The sequence below is a fragment of the Marmota monax genome, unplaced genomic scaffold (assembly GCF_021218885.2).
Source record: "Marmota monax isolate L192 unplaced genomic scaffold, Marmota_monax_Labrador192_F-V1.1 WCK01_AAM20220418_F8-fsc00184, whole genome shotgun sequence".
Lineage (NCBI taxonomy): Eukaryota > Metazoa > Chordata > Mammalia > Rodentia > Sciuridae > Marmota > Marmota monax.
The window spans coordinates 3,472,501-3,489,892 of NW_026695008.1; the positions used below are offsets into that span (position 1 = coordinate 3,472,501).

Sequence of the window (17,392 nt, forward strand, 5' to 3'; positions counted from 1 at the left end):
AATAACGACCATAGTGGTTTTTACAGAAACACCATAAATAACCTGCTACAAACAGAAAGGGAGGATACAAAATGCCACAATACCAAGCCAATTGATGGCTCCATGCAAGAAGCCCTTGGAAAAATTATACCAGCAATGACACCGTTAGCAAAGATACTGAGTTACAATTTGTTGTAGATTACAGTTTGTTATCTCAGTCTAGGTAAAGCAGTGTCTCAATAGATTAACTCACAGTCCAGGTAAATCACAGTCCAGGTAAGTTCTGCAGGCAGCTAGCTTAAATCACAGTCCAGGTAAGTTCTGCAGGCAGCTAGCTTGATCCGAAGTCTCCTCTGGTTCTCAGCAACACTGGAAATTCTTCCACCCTCATCCTCACTGGCACTGGGACGAAGGCAGGAACTCTGGCAATGCTGGTAAAGAAAATCCTGTAGTATTCCAGCAGGCACTAAGAAAACAACCTTCTGAACAATTTAGTACATTATCTCAAGGTTTTTTACATTTGAAATAAGCCTTAATGGTGCTCATTATTCATCAGCCTCCAGGTGTGGGAGAACCATTGTAGCTTAGTTATTGGCATTGAAAATGACCAAACATCAGGGACACTGGTAGCATCTTCTGGCTGTAGCATCCTGGGCAGCCCCAGATGGCCCTGGGGAGTGTCCCGGACTCAAACTGCTTCTGGGCACAGGGAGCAAGAGCCTGTGAGACTGTGCCTCCGGGTCAGGTTTGGATTTGGGCTCAGTAGTGGAAGAACCGGCTGCTGCCGCTTGGAAATTCCTTGCTGTGCCATGACCGGCTCGCGCATGTGGCAGCCGCCGACGCTGCTGCGCCAATTCATGCACCCTCTGGTAACAAAAGGTATTCAGTAATAGCCTTTTGCTGCAACTTTTTTCCTGATAATCCTTCCTCCTCTGAACTTTCTTCTTTCTGACTAGAGTTCCTGGGCTTCCGTCAACACATGCCCTAACTATTCTTGGTTCCACTGGGGTGCCTCTTTCCCTTAACAATTTACTTAACACCCCTTCCATATTTTCATCACAAAGACAATACAATACACTGAGATAAAACAAGACACAACATACTGTATAAATCCTCTCCATTTTCTCAAAATGGCCGTTTTTCCTCTCACCCTATCTGCCTAGGGACGAGCAGATTTGCTCCCGTCCTATCTAGGGATGGGCAGCTTTTTTTTTCCCGTCACTTACCCCCAGTGTCCCGGGGCTCCCCGTAACAGGCCACCATCGGCCGCAGCCCGGCTGGCTGGGCAAAATCACAGGGGGGCGGGGAAGGACAACATGTGTAGATTGATACATCAGGAGTGGAAGCCGTTTATTGTAGGACGACAGAGGTATTTATCCATTCCACACAACTTATCTTAATTAGCATAAACTAGATACAGCAGTCAACCAATAAGAAATCTCCACACTTAATGGCTAGCTGGCGCCACCTCACAAACCACTCCCCCTGGCAAAATACCAGGCACCATCCAGACTTGTTTACAGACCCTAATATTTGCCAGGCGCCATCCTGACTTGTTTACAAACTCTAACATTTGCCAGGTGCCAGCCTGACTTGTTTACAGACTCTAACACACACACATTTTGAGCTGTTGGTTCCAACCCCTCCCAGTCAGCTATAAGCCACCTCCTCTCACTACATCATGTGCAACTTGTCCTTCTCTGACAGATATTCTTCCTCAAAGCTCACCTATCCTTAAAAAAATAAATAACATTTAGACTTGCTCATTTGTTCTCTTTCTTTATCTCAATATTTCTAAATCAATAAACCACAATAACAGACCTCACCTCCTCACCTCCTTTTCTTTCAATAGCCCTCTGCAGTCTGATGTAGCCCTTTGTCACACTGCTGCAACTGCTTTCACTGAGAAATCTCCCAATGGACATTTTTCAGTATTGATCCCTTCTGTTAAAAAAAAAAATCTAGGATTTAGCAGGGCTGCTGTCACAGTTGTTGCCGATGCTGCCACCTCTGCCGCCGCCAAGGCTCAGTACAAGGGTGCCCCAAGCGAGGCAGGATGTGCCAAAAATCTGATGAAGAAATGGGAAGAGCATCGGGAGCAGATGGAGCAGAGGAAGCAGCAGATCGCAGAAGAGAACATAATGAAATCCAACATTGACAAGAAGTTCTGTGCACACTATGATGCTGTAAAGGCACAGCTCAAGTCCAGCACCGTTGGCCTTGTGACCCTGAATGACATGAAAGCCTAACAGGAAGAACTGGTGAAGAAGCAGGAGAAGCCGCTGGCCACGAGGGAGCAGTCAAAGGACTTGCAGCTAAAGGTGGAGAAGCTGTGAGAGAAAGAGCGCAAGAAGGAGGCCAAGAAGAAGATCTCTAGCCTGTCCTTCACCTTGGAGGAAGAAGAAGAGGGAGGTGAAAAGGAGGAGGAGGTGGCCATGCATGAGGAGGAGCTGGAAAGGGAAGAGATCACCCCAAAGAGAAGGAAATTGGGGAAGAACCCAGATGTGGACACCAGCTTCTTGCCTGACCAAGACAGGGAGAAGGAGGGAAATCGTCTCCAGGAAGAGCTGTAACAGGAGTGAGAAGCCAAGCAGGAGAAGATTAAGAGTGAAGAGATTGAAATCACCTTCAGTTACTGGGCTGGCTCTGGACACCAGCAGACAGTCAAAATGAAAAAGGGCAATACAATGCAGCAGTTCCTCCAGAAGGCACTTGAGATCCTGCGTGAAGACTTCAGTGAGCTCAGGTCAGCAGGGGTGGGGCAGCTCATGTACATCAAGGAGGACTTAATCATTCCCCATCATCACAGTTTCTGTGACTTCATTGTTACCAAGGCACGTGGGAAGAGTGGGCCACTCTTTAACTTTGATGTTCATGATGATGGGCGGCTACTCAGTGATGCCACTGTGGAGAAGTGTGAGTCTCATGCAGGAAAGGTGGTGCTGAGAAGCTGGTATGAGAAGAACAAGCACATCTTCCCTGCCATCCGCTGGGAGCCCTATGACCCTGAAAAGAAGTGGGACAAGTATAAGATCCGGTGAACATCTAGAAAGTGGTTTGGCCTCGGCTGTCCCTGGTGCACCCCCATGTCTCCAGAACTCAAGGGTCTGATTCCCCTGCGACTGTGCAGTTGTATGCTAGGAGGACAGTAGCCACTCATCCCCTGGAACTGTCATTGCTTTTTTCTTTTACAATAAATAAGTGCTCATGTTAAAAAAAAAGATCTAAATAAAAGAAGATGTAATGTTTATGAGAGAAAATTTAATATTATAAATTTGCCAATTCACCAGCAAATCAACCTACACATTTAACAAATTATAATCAAAATCCAAAAAGGAAGTATATGTGTGTGTATGCTTATGTGTATGTAACTAAACAGGCTGGTTCTAAAATTTATATAGAATTTATGAAAGCATATAAGATAATAAGAGCAAAGGACCAAAAATAGGATTGATGCTATTGAAGATTAAGAAAGTAAGACAGAACCTTAATTCTAAAGATATTGTGTTAATTAGCTTCCTTTCAAAGTGACAAAATATCAGAAATAATTAACTTAAAGAAGAAAGGACAGTCCCTCGCCTGCGGGTCTGGGCAGTGGAGGAGGGTGTTTGGTAGTGGCTGGAGGCTTTGCTATGGGAAGTTGTCCCTTTGCTCTCTCTGGGCCAGCCCTCCTCCCTGGTTCTGCGCAGCCCCTGTCTGAGGAGAGCGCCTGGAGGCCCAGGCTGCAGCCGAGGCTGTTTCTCCCAGCCCGGGCGAGGCTGTTTCTCCCAGCCCGGGCGGCAGTGCCACTTGGCAGATGCTGAGTGCCTCCCTTGCCACCTTCCTCCTCTGCCTGGCTGCCACAGTGAACAAGGGGTGTTGAAGGCAGATGGGCTCCCGACCCAGGAGGCGGCGGTGGATATGGCGCTGGGCAATAGCAGCCACGGATTCCAGCTACCATGGAGCCACAAGCCGCGCCCCGGACTTCCTTGCGAGCGCCCCCGCCCCCCAGCCTTGGGGTCCTCTGCAAGCAGCAGCACCACCCTCGCCTATTGCAATCGCATCTCATGTGGAATTGGAGCCACTATGATCACTGGCTCCTTTCTCCTGCTTAGATTCCTTAGCACCACCACCATGGCTCAGCCAGAACCGAAGGCCCCAAGTCTCACTGGCACATACCGCCATGTTGACCGTGCCACTGGCCAGGTACTAACCTGTGTCACGTGTCCAGTAAGAACCTATGTCTTTGAGCATTGTACCAACACGAGCCTGCAAGTTTGCAGCAGTTGTCCTCCAGGGACCTTTACCAGGCATGAAAATGCCATAGAGAGATGCTATGACTGTAGTCAGCCATGCCCAAGGCCAATAGTTGAGAAATTACCTTGTGCTGCCTTGACTGACCGAGAATGCACTTGCCCACTTGGCACCTTCTAGTCTAATGGTACCTGTGCCCCCCCCCCCCCCATACAGTGTGTCCTGTGGGCTGGGGTGTGCACAAGAAAGGGACAGAGAATGAGGATGTCCTGTGTAAGCAGTGTGCTCAGGGTACCTTCTCTGATGTGCTTCTAGTGTGATGAAATGCAAAGCAAACACAGATTGAGTCAGAACCTGGTGGTGATCAAGCCTGCGACCAAGGAAACAGACAAATGGAGTAAGGGAAATAAGACAGAAAATGTAGACCTTGCTCTGTCAAAGACCTTGACTGAAAGTGGAGCAGAGAGTAGGAAAAGGGAAAGATGGGAGAGCCAGAGTCAAGGGAGGATCATTGTTATGAGACAGGAAGACTTTGAAAATATAGGATAAAGAAAAGAAATTTGGCTAGGGACCATGGAGCATTCCTATAATCTCAGCAACTCAGGAGACTGACACAGGAAAATCAGAAGTTTGAGGTCAGCCTGGGCAACCTAGCAAGACCCTCTCTCAAAAAAAGAAAAAAAAGAAAGAAAGAAATGAAAAGAACTGGGAATGTATTTCATAGGTAGAGAGCCTCTGGGTATAATACTCAGCCCTGTTTAAAAAAAAAACAACACACCAAAAGCATTGAAAAAGAAAATAAAGTTTTACCTTTCCTCTTTTAAAGGAGATAAGAGGACATGAGGCCAAGAAGTACCAAAGTTGAAAAGGAGAAGAAAAACTTCACTCCCTGAGACTAAAGGAAAGAAAGTAAGCACAGGCATAAATAAAGATAAACTAATACTTGACATATTTAATATATAGGCTAATTAACTGCTTAAATCTCAGCAAGCAATTTTAAGCATTTTCCATATGTTTGCTCATTAACCATCAAAATAATCCTAAGAGGTAAGTACCATTATTGTCCCCATTTTACAACTGAGTAAACTATGAGAGTACCAAAAGTCTGAAGAGGTTTGTTCAGGCCACCTCCATGTAGCCAGTGAAGTAATTGGTATGTTCATCTATTGGAAGGGAGGAGCAAGGTACACTAGGAATTTGCAGTTGAAATAAGTCAGGGTACCTCAATGTCAATACTATTGACATTTGGGTTCAGGTAATTCTTTGTTGTCTTGTGCACTATGACATGTTTAGCAATATTCCTGGCCCTTTGCACACACAAGTACATGTACACACACACAGTCAGGATCTTCAAAAATGTTCAAAAACAATGCCAATGTCCCTGGGGAACCAAGTCATCCCTGAGGTGGAGGTACAGAAGACAGCGCTAACTCTAGACAGTCTGATGAAGAAGAGGAGAGGATCCAGCTCTTGCTGAAAAGATAAATGTTATTGTAAGATTCTAGGGCTAAATTCAGTTGGGAAGAATGATATAACCACTGGGCAGGGTGTTGCTATTGTTATTTGTTTGTTTTGATTTGTATAATGAAAGGTGAATGCAGAAAAACTAGAAAGAAAACGTGGCCTCGCAGAATCCAGTGTAACCAATGCATACTGACTATTATTAACACTGCCATCTCTGTGGTTTGATAGGCCTCAGGGAACAAACCATTAATTTCCATAAGTAAAATGTGATATAGCATTATTCATACTACATAGTTATCTCATTTTCTCTGGCATGCACTTTGTAAATCCTAAGAATGATACAGTTAATGTTGACTGTTACTATGCTAACATGTTTTTTCTGGACTCAGAGACCCTTGCCTTCACATCCATCATTTAATTCAAGTCTTCCAGAGAGAAATTTATTAAACATTATTTCTTTTTCTGAATTTAATTCTGTTTCTACAAAATCTGGGGTCACAGTCCTTTTTAAAACATATTTGCACCCCCACAACCTTTCCCACACTGCCCATTGGGCCACGTAGTCTCTTAGAGAAGCTTAAAGTAAAACAAAGTCTTTTTTTTTTTTAACTTTATTGGGTCAATTGGTTAAATACACAGCTATGGAAATGAAGAGCCTTTGAAAATACAATAGTAATTATACTGTCATTTGTTTAAGACAATTCTATACCATAATGTACAGTATTATAGTATAGATATGTCTTTAGTATATGGTTGAACTGAAAATCTGTGGTTGTAATTACTGCCCCCTCCCTGCATCAGCCAAAAGGCGAGGGCACATGGGAAAGCCCCAAGCCATGCTCCTGCTCCCTGATGAGCACTTGCCCAGGGATGGAGCCTTGGGAGCAATTCCTCTGCAGGCGGGCAGGCCCCAGTTTCCAAGCTGGGATGCCCTTGAGGAGAGCTCTTGGATGAAGCATCATCAGCCAACAGGAGGGACCCTCGACTGACTTAGTTGGTTCATGTTGCCTTCTATGTATTTGGGTGGTGCGGCCCCCTCAGGCAGAACAGTAAGGTTCCATGTGCATTTCACAAAGCAGCTCACTAATGGAACATGAACTTGCACCAAGTGTTCCTAGAGCCCGTGGTTTGCAGGAAGCCGCTCACCGGGAAAGAACATCTGAGCCCCTAAGGAGAGCTGGGAAGGACGGAGGGGCCTCCAGCGGCCTACCCCAGGCCCCTGTCGTCTAGCCGCCACCGCGGCCCACCTTGCTGTCCTCCATCAGAGGGACGCCCATGGCTTCCAGGACTCTTGGCAGTTCCTGATGTCCACCATCCCATACCCTTGACGGTCCAGCTTCCGGAAGAGCTCTTCAAAAATGCAGTAGGTTTCGTCATAGTCAAGCCCAGCCACCTTGGGCAGCAGAAAGCCCCACACCCAGAGGGGCAGGGTGACAGCGCGCCAAAGAGCCGGAAAAGGAAAGAGAGCCCCAGCCGTGTAGCTGGGTAGTGGGCACCAGGGGGCCTCCGCAGCGCTGCAACCGCCAACAGAACGCAGGGGTCAGGAGGCTGTGGCTCTGCCCATCCTGAGGCCACTCAGGTCTTAGCTGAGGACCATATTGTTCCCCCTAGTTGGGTTTGGCTGGAGAGTCCCACACAATTTTGATTCAGCCTCTAAACTGGCTGAGTGTTTGTGTTTATGACGTGATTGTTTTATTCAGTTGTGCTCAAAATCAAGGTTGCTGTAGATAAGCTTCCATGTGGTCCTCCTAAGCCAAGGGAGAAATACACATGCACATATAATGCCAAATAAGTCCTAATGTTGTTTTCTCCTTGGATGTATGTGTGTGTGTGTGTATTACATATATATGAATATATATGCATGTGTATGTATCTGAAACAAAATCCTAATGTGTGTGCATGTGTGTGTGTGTGTGTGTGTGTCTGTGAGCATGTGAGTGTGCATCTAAGGGAAAAATTAACTTTCTGATACGTAACATGAATTGACAATTGCAAATGTATACAATATATAAATATATGTTCACACATTCAGAGTAGCTGAACAAGGAAATTTGGAGCCTGTTCCTCAATTGTGTCTTGTGAATTTGGAAAAAAAAAAAAAAAAAAAAAAAGCATCAGCATTTTTTTAAGCATCTTTGATGAATTGATGGGGCAGAAATCAGTTAATGAGCATTAAGGACTAGAAATAAAAATACATTTCAGGTGAAGATCTAAATGTAAATAGGTGAACCTTTAAATTCTAGGAGAATTTATCTCCTAGATTTAAATTAAACCTTTAAAACCTCAGTATAGAAAAGGAGTTACAAATTCAAACATTAAAAACAAATCATAAAATATAAATTTGGTAAAGTTTAAAACAGCTGTGCATCAAAATATATCATACATTTTTTTGGGAAACCCCCAAATAGAATGAAAACACAAACCTACAACCAACAAAAGATGGTGCTCAGAACACACAAGGAATTCTATAAATCAATAAGAAGACAAATAACCTAATAGTCAAAGAAAAAGGACCTACAATTTATTAATGTTTCCATATTGTCAAAGTCCTCACTTCATCATGTCCTCATTTCTCTCTTTAGTCCCACTTAGATTCCATGATCCATCATCTTAATCAGTTGTTAGAGTCTGTAAACAAGTCAAAATAACACCTGGCATTTTGCCAGGGGAATGTTAGAGTTCGTAAACAAGTCTGGATGGTGCCTGGCAAAATGCCAGAGGGAGTGGTTTGAGAAGTAACAAAAGCGAGCCATTAAGTGTGGAGATTCCTTACTGGTTGACTGATGTATCTAGTTTATGCTAATTAGATAAGCTGTGTGGAATGTATAAATACTGCTCCTGTCCTGCAATAAACGGCTCCTACTCCAGCTGTATCAACGTACACAAGTTATTCGTCACCCCCCGGTTATTTTGCTGCAGCCGGACTGCGGCAATCAGTATCTTACACATCCCTTTATTCCCTGCTCTATAATCCATTTCTCTTATTCATTTTCAAAACCCTGTTCTTGAGAAAATCCAATTCTCTGTATTCACACCTGTAGCTGACTTTGGCTGTAGATACTCCTCCTTCAATGCAAAAAAAGAAAAAAAAATAGGTGCAAACTCAATTGAGAGTTTGGAGATATGACAGTAGAAAAAAGATATGACCTTGGGGAGAAAGGGCCCATTCAGTAGCTTCCATTTCTTAAATGAAAAATGAAGAACTATGGCAAAAATGAGGATGTAAGGATGTGAAGCAGAAAGTATCAGAAGGACAGAATGTTAGGACCAGAAATTTGAGGAAATAAGAGATTCAAGATCATTACTGTGAAGAATGAGAAGGCTAGGTTACAAAAGAAACAAGATATTTGGGCCCTATGAGTACCAAATTGGGGCTATGAATTTATAGGATATCAATTTCGGAAATTTACTGGGCATCATGTAGCTCAGAATTGAGCACACAAGCCCTGACACATGCCTATAATCCCAGCAGCTTGGGAGGCTGAAGCAGAAGAATCACAAGTTCAAAGCTAGCATGAGCATAGTGAGGTCCTAAAGCAAATTATGAAGACTCTATCTATAAATAAAAAATAAAAAAGCATTGAGCACACCAATCTTATACAGTTGTAATGGACCATTACATCACACCTTCTGTCAGAATACCCATATGCCAATCTCCACTCTGATGTGGCATACAGACATCCTAATGCACTCTCACAGAGGCTCTGTGTCTCTTCATAACACTTAGTACACATGGCTGATACATGACAGAGCTATAAGACAGAAGGAGACAGGATCCTGTGGACAATGGAAACTTCATGTCAGACCTGATATACATAGATTTGTGTGTAACAGAAACAAACTCAGATCTTAAGGCACTAGTATTTTCACGTTTTCTGCCTCCCACAGTTGATCCTAACTAACCAGCAAAAAATCTCCAATTAACTAAAAAGAATAACATAGCCACAAAAGTACCCATGTTAAACCACAGTCAAAATGTCTACAAATAAAGGGTTTGAAATGGTGAGTAATATCGATGTTAAAATAACTTTAATTCTTTATAGAATTAACATATTAGAAAAATTTTACTAATTTTATAAATATATGGCAATGATATTTATAATAAGGAATTTCATAAAAATGATAAATGAAAACATGGATAATTGCACAGATTGCCTCAGCATTTTCTTTACCTAACATTTATTGAGTACAATACCATGCTAAACAGTATGTTGGCTGCCAGGGATATGAAGATAAAACAAGGAGTCCCTACCATTGAGGAGTTCACAGACATAAAAAGATGATTTTATGTATTCTAATTTCCAGTATTATTTATTTATTTCTGAACATAAGTAGTTGATTAAGCAAATGGACAAAAAAAATTATTTTTCTTTTTTTTTTAACCTGTAGAAAAGAAATCAACTTTGGTAGAAAAAAGGGCTAACTGTAATTTGTCTCTCTGAGCAGTAGAGGGCAACAGAACATCAAAATGACAGCTCGAGTAAGCCTCTGTGGACCATGTTGCAGGCCTTTTTCTATAAAAGTAATTTATTCAACCAAGTGTTTTCTTCCCCAGACTCAATGACATATTTAACTATGAATATACATATTGAACAAATTCATTCTGAATAAAATACATTCATGACTTGACAAAAATAACAATTTTGTGGGGCTGGGGTTGTAGCTCAGTGGTAGAGCACTTGCCTAACATGTGTGAGGCATCTGATTCAACTCTCATCACCACATATAAATAAATAAAATAAAAGTTCATTGGCAACTAAAAAATATTTTTTTAAAAATAATAATTTTAATTTATTCCTGTGGCATTTATCATTTTATATATTTTTTTCTCCATGTTATAAAATCATGAAAATTCATCATTCAAGAGAATACATTTAATCTGTTTTTTTTCTCATAAGTATTGTAGATCACTTCTTTCTTATTGGTATCTTCCCAAGATTAATTAATAAAACATAATATGGGCACCAGCTATGGGTTTTGACAGAAGATTTTAAAAAATTCTTCAAATTATTTGTGAGTAGCATCTCTTTGCAGCATATAATTCGACAACCTTCATTTATGTCATCTCCTTTGACTATAATTCATATAAAAATATTCATGTGATCAAAGCTTTTTAAATTGCACTAAAGCATTTTATATTAATCCACACTGTGTTTTCTATGAAAAACAAGGGGAAAATGGCTTTTTTTCATCATAATGTTTTCTTTAAGACTACTGTGGAAATGCTCCTCTAGGTACCAGTGAGTTAGTTAACTCTCATTTGGAAAGTTATCAGCTGGCAGTTATTTGTGGAGCTCCACTAAATACTCAACTTATAAGTATTCACAGAAGGCGATGTTTTAAATTTGAGCTAGGGCAGTTGCCTAGGATTTCTGTAACAAATTACCAGAAACCCCATGGCTTAAGGCAACAGAAAATTACTCTGTTCTAGTTCAGGAGGCATAAGATCAAAATAAAGGTGTTGGCAGAGTAGAATCCTTCTAAAGGCTCAGAGGAGATTCTGTTCCTAGCCCCTTTTCTAACTTCTGGTGGTTGCCAGGAATCTTTGGTTTTCCTTAACTTGTAGCTGCATCACTTTAATCCCTGCCTTTGTCATTAGAGGTATTCACCCTATACGTGTCTCTGTGTCTTCCCATTACCTTCTTATGAGGTCACCAATCATTGGATTTGGAGGCCCATCCTAATCCTGTATGGCCTCATCTTAACTAATTACATTTGCAAAGACCTTATTTCTAAACAAGATCATATTCTGAGGTTCCAATGGACATGAATTTTGCAGATTCCTTCTTCAATCCACTACAAATAGTAAGGCTATTTTGTATGTCTTCAAAGAAATCTTTAAAAGGAAGAAAAGTATTTTCTCTATGGAAATGAGTACCAAATATATTATATTCAAAACAGATACATACCAAAATGTACTCAACTAAATTTTTTTTATTTACTTTATTTTCATATTCATGTTATTTATGTTATCTTGTATAGGAGTTTTGCAGTGTATAATAAAATAATCCATTCAATATAAAATATGTATAACATAAAATGTATGCTGATCATTGTCAACAAATAGTGTGTACATTTTATTAACCCTGTAGAATTAATAAATAAAGGAAGATATAGTAAAATCTTACTATAAGTAGAGTCCAAAAAATTCTATTATGTAGTAATTATGGCCACATTATTGCAAGGTTGAAAAAAACACAAATTTCTCAAGTAGATTTCCAGTTAATGTGTATTTTAATTTATGTTTACATTTATAAAATGTGTAAGAAACAAATTATGTTAAAATTGTACCATACATTAAATTAAGAATGCCTTAAATAATTACAGAGCACTCATTTCCTGACTCTTCACCCTGCACACCTTTAGCCTGTCCCCATTTAAGAATTGCAGCAGGGTAAAGTATGAAACCAATTACCAACACAGTTCTACCTCAATTTATATTATCTTCTTATTTTTTCCTTTTTTTTAGTTGTAGATGGACACAACACCTTTATTTTATTTATTTACTTATTTTTATGTGGTGCTGAGGATCAAACCCAGTGCCTCACATGTGCCAGGCAAGTTCTCTACCACTGAGCTACAACCACAGCCCTGAATTCACATGATCTTAGAGACATTTTAGAGTTTTCAGAGAATAAAATCAAGACTAAAGAACTTTAAAAGATGATAAAGGGAAATACTGTCATGTTGCCTAACAACAGGGATGTATTTTAAAAAACAAATCCTTATACAATGTTATTGAGTGAACACCAGAGTGCACATACACAAACCTAGATGGCATAGCCCCACTACACACTAAGCTGTATCTTCTAGCTACCATGTATAAGGTTTGTCTTGTTGATCAAAGCATCTGCATGCCGCACATGACTCTACAATGAATTGTATAATTCTCATTATCAGAAAGGAGGGAATACATCTGGGTTTTGAAAAAAGTCAAGTTTTTATAGCAAAGAGTTGTTTGAAAAAATCTTTCTGAAAGATAAAGATAGCAGATAATGTCTCTTAAAAATTCCTAAAATAATCACAATAACAGGCTTAATAAGGGTACTATGTTGTTTTGTTAAAATGAAGGTCATAAAGCTAAGCCACAACTCATTCAAGGCAGTTATGACTAAGACTAAGCCAATGATTGTTCCAACTTATTTGAAGAATAGAGGTTAAAAATTGAAACAAATGTCCTCTAAACACACTTCAAATATCACCCTCCTGCCTGGCCTTTTGGTAGGCAAAGGATGACAGACTCTATGAGCCATGCTCCCTGATGAAAACCCAAAGTTAGTAGTCTGAGCTGCTAGTTCTGAACATGCTTTAAAACAATTGAGCAGACACAGAAGTGACCTTTCAAAGATAATATAGCCAAATCAAACTCTGGTTGAATACATGAAAGAATCCTGCAAGGAAACTTCTGGGGCTTCAAGACCCAGCACAAGACTTCTTCTTCCCTACATTTCTAAGGCCTAATGATAAATGGGAATTAATTCAGAACACCAAGGAAAGCAGGAGGAGAGTTGCCAGTGCAGGATGGAATATGCAGGAAGTGATGTTAGTGTAGGAGAGTTCAGTCTCCATGGCAGAAACCCAAGGAAGCTTCAGGCTCAGTGTGCAGGGAGCTAAGAGGCTAAAATGGAAGGATGGTTTGAAAGTGGGCCTAGCACATGATGGCACCAGATATCTGCCTACACTTCCTGCCTTCCTCTGCCATTTTTAAATACATGAAATACCAACTAGCATTTCACTTCTGGGAAAAATAAAATAAGGTTTCTTCTTCTGAAAAACAGAATAAACTGAGGAGAATTAGGTATGCTGAGGATGGACATCAGTGTCCTCAGTAAAGCCCCCTGCCTTCTTCTTTGGAGTTCCAAACCTCTCCCTGCAAAACTAAAAGGCATCAACATTCTAACCCCAAGATTAAGGCAACCAGTGGGTAAATCTGTTTATTGACGCTGTGGTTAGCTGGGGCTAGGGTTGTGGCTCAGTGGTAGCGCACTTGTCAGGCATGTGTGAGGCACTGGGTTTGATCCTCAGCACCACATAAAAATCAACAAATTAATTAATTAAATAAACGTATTTGTCCATCCACAATTTAAAAAGCTGTGGTTAGCTATGTACCAAGAACTTGACTTCCTTGTTCCTTAATCTGATGCTTTTCTGGGAAGGGACTACCAGACTGGGCATTTCATTTTCTGGCCTCCCTTATATCCAAATGTAGCTATTTAAGTACACGGAATGTGAGTAGAAGTGGTGTGTGTCACTTTCAGGCCAGGGCTTTTAAGAAATCAACTGTGGAGCTGGGATGTTGCACAATGGTGCAGCATATGCTAAAATTTGTGAGGCCCTGGGTTCTGTACCCAGTGGATGGTGGGGTGGTGGGGAGGAAGTGGAAAAGAAAGGAAGGAATAAAGAAAGAAAAAGTGCCTTTTCACATTCTCACTTACCCTGTACCAGCCGGAAGCAGAAGCCACGAAGGTCAAAGATGCCTGTAGCATCAGTTGAAGGAGCCTGGGTCTCTGAGTCACTACATGAGGAAAAGCCACCCATAAATCAGGAACATCTGAACTATGCTGCAGTTGAGAAACAAACAAATATCATAGAAAACAATGAAGTTTTGAGGCTTATTTGGTAACCAGCATTACCATAATTAATTATCCTTCCCATGTACATGGAGCTCCCAGCATAGGCACTTAACTTGTAGGAGGAAAGACCTATATATTCAAAGGAAAGAAACTCCAAAAAGCTATCTAGAACAGTCCCGTTCTTAAATATGATGGACAACTAAAGATCCACTTTAGTGGTAAAGTGCCCCTAGGTTCAATCCCCAGTAACTCCCCGAACAAAACTGAAGTATTGAAAGACAAAGAAAATAAGCAGAATAAACAAACAAATCCAAGATTTACTAATCCAGAGAGAAGAACAGAGATTGTAGGCTTATAAAATAGGGGGAAAAACCCTAAAATATTTGAATTTGTGTTCTTAGAGAAATTTGAAAATATATTAATTACTTCCACAAAATTAGCACTAGATAATCCTACTCCTCGCCCTGTCCCTCCCACACATCAAAATAAAAATACAAAAGGAAAGTCTTGTAAACTAAGCATATGATTGCTAAAATTTTAAAAATCAATTGAAAGTTCATGGGACAGTGTGCCAGGTTTTGTGGAACATACCTGTAATCCCAGGGACTCAGGAGGCTCAGACAGGAGGATCACAAGTTTCGGACCACCTCCAGCAACTTAGTAAGACCATGTCTTAAAATAAAAATATAAAAAGGACTGGGTATGTAATTTAGTGGTAAAGTGCCCCAGTAACCCCCCAAATAAAATTGAAGTGTGAAAGACAAAGACTAGGACCCCTTCTAGAACATAATTCAAAAGATTAGACAGAGAGCTTCAGAGAAGGTGAAACAAAGAAAATAAATCCTTAAGTTCCAACATCCAGCAAATATAATAGAGAAGAAAAATAGCTGGGGATATATCTCAGTCGGTAGAGTGCTTGCCTCACATGCACAAGGCCCTGGCTTCAATCCCCAGCATAACACACACACACACACACACACACACAATGTTGGGCCTGGGGTTGTGGCTCAGCAGTAGAGCGCTCACCTAGCATGTCTGAGGTGCATGTGTGAGGCCCTGGATTCCATCCTCAGCACCACATAAGAATGAAATAAAAATAATGTGTCCAACTACAACTAAAAAATAATAAATACTTAAAAAATTTAAAAAAAAATAATAGAGAAAAAATAAAAATAAGGAAGAATGAAATGGTAAAAATTATAAAGAGATCTCCTCCAAAGTTAAAGATATAACTATTCTTAATAAAGGGGATAAATGAGTACCAAGGAAAAAAAAGACCATGTCACATTACCATGAAATTTTAGAACACCAAATGATTAGAGAAAGGATTTTATTTTTATTTTTATATTTTACTGTAGTAAGAACATATAAGATGAGGTCTACCTTTTTTACTACATTTTAAGTTTATGGGACAGTGTGTTCACTGCAAGCACAGTGTTGTATAGCAGATCTCTAGAACTTACTTATCCTGGTTCTGAAACTTTCTAGACATGGAACAGCAACTGCTCATTCCCCCTCCCCCAGTACCTGGCAGCCACCATTATATTTCTGCTTTTACAAATTTGACTATTTTAGGAATTTCTTGGAAGTGGAATATTGCAGAATATGTCCTTCTCTCATGAACTCATTTCAGTGAGAATAATTCCCTATACGCTCATCTCTGCTGTTGCAAATGGAAGGATTTTCTTCTTTTTATGGCGGAATAGAATTCCCATTGTGTACATACCACATTTTCTTGATCCATTCACCTCCTGATGGACATTTAGGTTGATTCCATATCTAGGCTATTGTGCACAGTGCTGCAATAAACATAGGAAAAGTACATTTTTTAAAGTCTCTAGAGAAAAAGAGGAAAAAGAGGTCACTTACCAAGAAACAATAATAATCTGGCATCAAACTTCTTATTAGGAACACTCTGTGCTAGAAGAGAATGAAACAATGTCTTCACTGTTCTGAGGAGGGAAAAAATTTGAATATACAATTTTGTGCTGCCCTAACTGTTCTTGGTTCCACTAGGGTGCCTCCTTCCCTTAGCAATTTACTTAACACTCCTTCCATATTTTCATAACAAAGACAATACAACACACCAAGACAAAACAAGACACAAACATACTGTATCAATCCTCTCCATTTTTTTGAAATGGCCATCCTTCCTCTCGTCCTATCTACATCTAGGGATAAGCAGATTTGCTCCTGTCCTATCTATCTCTAGGGATGGGCAGCTTTTCCTTGTCACTTACCCCCCAGTGTCCTGGGGCTCCCCGTACAGGCCACCATCTTCTGCAGTCTGGCTGGACAAAATAACGGGGGGGGGGGTGACAAGCAACTTGTGAAGGTTGATACAGCGGGAGCCACTTTATTACAGGTCAGAGAAGTATATATACCCAACAAATTACACACAGTTTAACTTAATTAACATAAACTAGATACAGCAGTCAACCAATAGGGAATCCTCATCATCTTAATGATTATACACAGCTTAACTTAATTAACATCATTAGATACAGCAGTCAGTCATTAAGGAATCTCCATCATCTTAATGGCTCACTGGCATTACTTCTCAAACCACCCCCCCTGGCAAAGTGCCAGGCGCCATCTTGACTTGGTTGTGGCTCTCAACATTGTGCTCTGCCAAACTATAAATCAACATGAAGGCATATGAAAGACATTTTCAAGTGTGCAAGTGCTCATAAATTTCATCTCCCTTCTATGTGTTTGTTTGTTTCTGTTCAATATGCCTTTGGATATATTCCAGAGAAGTGAGGTACTGCCGCAGTCTGGCTGGGCACAAATCAGAGCCACTCAAGCAGGAACAAACTTTATTTCTGAACTCCACCAGCACACTCCCCGGGAACTCTCCCAAACGCCACCCACACCGCTCCACACCAGCACTTCACCAACCAACTGCGCGAACTCTTCAGGAATCCCCACTAGAGCTCAACCGGAACTCAAAGGGAACTCCACTAGAACGCAAAAGTCATCATCTTAATGACTCACTGGCGTCACCTCTCAACCACTACTTCGGGCAAAAATGCCATGCGTCATCCCGACTCAGCTGTGGCCCTCAACAAGGTACAAACCAACAACGATGTAGAATATGAGGGAGTGGAACTAGGAGTGAAGTTTAATAAAAAAACAATTCC

General features: G+C 40.8%; 1 pseudogene; it reads left to right on the plus strand.

Annotated features, from left to right (window-relative positions):
* Window positions 1-788: 788 nt before the first annotated feature.
* On the plus strand, window positions 789-3,028 carry LOC124081377 (protein FAM50A-like; annotated as a pseudogene).
* The last annotated feature ends 14,364 nt before the right edge of the window (window positions 3,029-17,392 follow it).